The sequence below is a fragment of the Ornithorhynchus anatinus genome, chromosome 7 (assembly GCF_004115215.2).
Source record: "Ornithorhynchus anatinus isolate Pmale09 chromosome 7, mOrnAna1.pri.v4, whole genome shotgun sequence".
NCBI classification, from domain to species: domain Eukaryota; kingdom Metazoa; phylum Chordata; class Mammalia; order Monotremata; family Ornithorhynchidae; genus Ornithorhynchus; species Ornithorhynchus anatinus.
The window spans coordinates 46534342-46538890 of record NC_041734.1 but is presented as its reverse complement, the minus strand read 5'-3'; the positions used below and the strand labels follow the sequence as shown (position 1 = coordinate 46538890).

At 42.2% G+C, this 4549-nt stretch overlaps 1 non-coding gene across 1 annotated transcript; it reads right to left on the bottom strand.

Moving 5' to 3' along the window:
• Positions 1-718: 718 nt before the first annotated feature.
• Positions 719-856, bottom strand: LOC114813577. Its single transcript, XR_003761294.1, has one exon. It is a non-coding gene; the product is annotated as a small nucleolar RNA SNORA7 (small nucleolar RNA).
• Between the last annotated feature and the right edge of the window lie 3693 nt (positions 857-4549).

Here is a 4549-nt window from a genome sequence, read left to right as displayed (position 1 = left end):
GAAACAGAGGTGAACTTCCCTATTAGTGGTGCCTTCTCGATCAGAGGAGAACCATATATATGTGCATATCTGTGTGTATATATATCTATAGATACATATATATCTATAGAAATATATGTAAAATAACCTGTTACAAATGTTAATTTTATTTTACATTTTGAAGATACAAAATATTTAGTTGCCGTTATTTTAGAAATGTTAAACTGGTCAATCATATGATGTTATTAAAGTTTACAGGTGGGTCTCTGACCTAAATGGATACTTCACAACCTCTCTCTCTAGTCTGTTCAGGTCAAGAAATTCTTCCCTTCTCCAACTGAACATTTCTTCCTATTTTAAATATTTCATTTTTTCTGCCCTCTGTAATTGACCTCCTTTTTATATTTGAAGACAATTATTAAATATCTTCCACTTGTACCTTTCCCAGGCCAAAAAGCAGTGTCCCCAATGAAATCCTCATCAATATTTACTGACACTCTCCTGAACTTCTTGCCTTGTCTTATGCCGTTGAGTCGTTTCCGACCCATAGAGACACCATGGACACAACACCCACAGAACGCCCCACTTTCCATCTGCAATCATTCTGGTGGTGTATTCATAGAGTTTTCTCGGTAAAAATACAGAAGAGTTTTCCCGTTGCCGCCTTCCGTGCAGTAAACTAGAGTCTCCTCCCTCGACTCTTTCCCATTCTGCTGCTGCCCAGCATGGGTGAGTTTTGACTCGTAGCAGATTGCCTTCCACTCGCTAGCCACTGCCCAAGCTAGGAATGGAATGGGCAGGCCTCTGTTTGACTCTCCATACCATAGCCAAGACTGATAGAGTACTGGAAACTCTCCAGGTGAGACCCTAAGAGGTATCTCCTGAACTAACCTACACAAAATGCAATTCCTGCCAAACCTCGACAAAATATATTCATTCAGGGAACCTATCCTACACATTCAGCAAAGTTGAGTAGGTTTCTTCCTTTACCAAGGTTGAAGTAACCCTTTCTTTTTCTTCATTCGCCTCCCAAAGCATTGATAGGAATAGCAAAGATTTCTTCGCAGGGTTGTTTGGTTATTTGGTATTTGTTAAGTGTTATGAGCCAGGCACTGTACTAAGCACTGGGGTGGATACAAGCAAATCGAGCTGGATACAGTCCCTGTCCCATGTGGGGCTTCCAGTCTCAATCCCCATTTTACAGATGAGGTAACTGAGGCACAGAAAAGTTAAGTGACTTGTCCAAGGCCACACAGCAGATAAGTGGCAGGGCCGGGATTAGAACCCATGACCTTCTGACTCTCAGGTCTGTCCTCTATCCACTACGCCATGCTGCTTCTGTTCAGTTACCTGTAAAGAGAAGCAGCAAGGTCTAGTGGAAAGAGCACGGGTCTGGGAATCAGAGGACCCAGATTCTAATACCAGCTCTGTCTGTTGGGTGACCTTGGGCAAGTCACTTCACTTCTTTGCCCTTTGTAACCTCAAACTTCATCTGGAAAATGGGGATTAAGACTGTGAGCCCTATGTGGGACAGGGAGTGTGTCCAACCCGATTTTCTTGTATCCACCCCAGTGCTTAGTATAGTGCCTGGCACATAGTAAGCTTTTAACAAATATCATTATTATTATTATTATTATTATTAATGCCTGGCTCATAGTAAGCACTTACATATCAATCAAATTTATTGAGCATTTATTGTGTGCAAAGTACTGCATTAAGCTCTTGGGGAAGTACAATAGAACAGAGTTGGTAGATATGTTCACTTGCCCACAGCAATCCAAATTAGCCTCAATCCTAAATCTTTTAGTAGCGCAGTGTGGCCTAATGGAACGAGCACAGTCCCACAGTTTGAGAACCTGGGTTCTAATCCCAGCTCTGCCAGGAGCCTATGTGACCTTGGGCTAGTCATTTATCTTCCCTGGGTCTCAGTTTCCTCATCTGTAAAATTGGGCATACAATGTCTGTCCTCACTCTGATTTAGACTGGGAGCCACATGTGGGAAAGGGATTTTGCCCAACCTGATTATATTGTGTCTACTCCTATGTTCAACACAGTGCCTGAGATATAGCAAGCACTTCACGAGTACCATGATGATAGAGCACATATCAGGAGATAAGCAAGTGGGATGGGTGATGGAGATCAAGGTGGTTGGGTACACAGTAATAATAATAATACTGCTAATAATTATGGTATTTTTTAAGCACTTGCTATGTGCTAAGCACCACTCTAAATGCTGGGGTAGACATAAGGTAATCAGGTTGGATACAGTCCCTGTCCCACATGGGGCTCACACCCTTAATCCCCATTTTCCAGAAGAGGTAAATGAGTAACAGAGATGGTAAGTCACTTGACCAAGGTCACACAACAGACAAGTGGTGCAGCCAGGGTAAGAACCCACATCCTCTAACTCCCAAGCCTGTGCTCTTGCCAGAGGTCATGAGTTCGAATCCTAGCTCTGCCACATGTCAGCTGTGTGACTGTGGGCAAGTCACTTAACTTCTCTGTGTCTCAGTTACCTCATCTGTAAAATGGGGATTAAGACTGTGAGCCCCACGTGGGACATCCTGATTCCCCTGTGTCTACCCCAGCGCTTAGAACAGTGCTCGGCACATAGTAAGCGCTTAACAAATACCAACATTATTATTATTATTATTGCCAGTAGGCCATGCTGCTTCTCTAAGTACTGCCTCAAGGCCACAGATAATGAAACCCCTTGAGAGATTGTAAGATCGTCCCCTAGACTGTAAACTCATTCTGGGCAGGGAATGTGTCGGTTATATTGTTATATTATACTCTTTCAAGCACTTAGGACAGTGCTCTGCGTACAGTAAGCGCTCAATAAATATGATTGACTGACCAAGCTTTATTGGGTTCCGAGGGCCACACTCAAGTTTTGCACTAAAATAAAACCTAACCCCGAAACTGAGGAAGATGTTCCCATAATGCAGCTAATGTTGTTATATGTACATATTGCTAGACTTGACACCCTACATAGTCACTGCTCCAGTTAAATAAGAAAAGTGGGAAAACATAGTGTAGGTAGTGCAGGCCTCAGTGATCAAAGAGATCTGGCCCTGGGCTAGAGAAAGTTGAAGTAGGAGAGGCATAGGAATGGCTGTGGAGATGACCTTGGGCAAATCACTTAATTTCACTGTGCCTCAATTACCTCATCTATAAAATGGGGATTAAGATTGTGAGCCCCATGTGGGATAGGGACTGTCCTACCCGATTTGCTTGTATCCACCCCAGCTCTTAGAACAGTGCTTAGCACATAGTAAGTGCTTAAATGCCACAATTATTATTATTAACCATGACCAGACTTCTCCCACATTCGGTCATACTTATCAAGCACTTACTTTGTGCAGAGTACCGTACTGAGTGCTTGGTAGAGTAAAATAGAATAAAACAGAGTTGGTAGATCCATTCCCAGCTCCCTGGGAGCTGACAGTCTAGAAGATTCTCCAGCCCAATTGCTCTCCTGGATTTTTTAGCCAGAAAGGCTGCTACTAAGTGTCAAACCCCTAATGCCTGAGCAGGAATTTCTCAACACACATGCTGCATTAGTGTACTAAATACACAGATTTCCCAAGACTGTCCAGGGAAACACAAAGTCTGGACTCTGCCCTGTTAGAAAGATGTGGGATGATGACTGTTGATTCCTTTCAGGGCAGTCTGGTATATTTCTACAATTGCTTATGTGGTCAAATAGAGAAAGTGCACTTAATCTCCCTTTGTACAAATGGTAATGAGCAGACATTTTATGCCAACACTATCTACTTATTCATAGCAGCTAAGCTTTAAGTGACCCTAATATTTAAAGTAGTTTTGCATCTTCACCTTGCAGCACCTCCCCTCAACCCCACTAAACACACACACACACATATGCAAAAACTATGCCTTTCTCCATGCATGTTGATGTGGGATCCATAAAATTTCCTGTCCAACTAGTTAGGTAGGATAGTAAAGACATTAGCATCTAATTTAAGAAAGGCCCTGAATGCCTCTTTACAAATGCATATGGAATCTGCCAGTGAACCTCCTGCATTACAAGGAGTAACCCAAATAAACATCACTGTCAAGCTCAAGACCGTCAATGCAGCTTTCCTGGCATATTTAGCTTTGGTTCAAAACTGCTAATCAAAATGATTTTTTTTTCTTACGAGTGAGAGCATTCAGTTTAATAAGGAATACCTAACATCTGATGAGAGAAAAGGTCAAGTGTGAATTTTTATTATACAAATCTTTCTATCCAGTACAAGTGCCTACTAATACCAACTCATACCTAGATAGTGCCCCTTGTCACAAAATTAAACAGGTTATTATCAACATAACAGGGTTATAAAGACCAAGTTTCATTGCTCTAATACTGGAATGGGACACATTTTAACCAGGGTCCCAAGTGATAGCATTGACTTTAACTACATATGGTCAGGGGCATTGACCAGGGAAATGTTATTTTCTACACTATAAGATCCCCTCTAGACCACAAGCTTCTTGTGGGCAGGGGACATGTCTACCAACTCTGTTATACTGTACTCTTCCAAGAGCTTCGTATCTGCTCTGCACACAG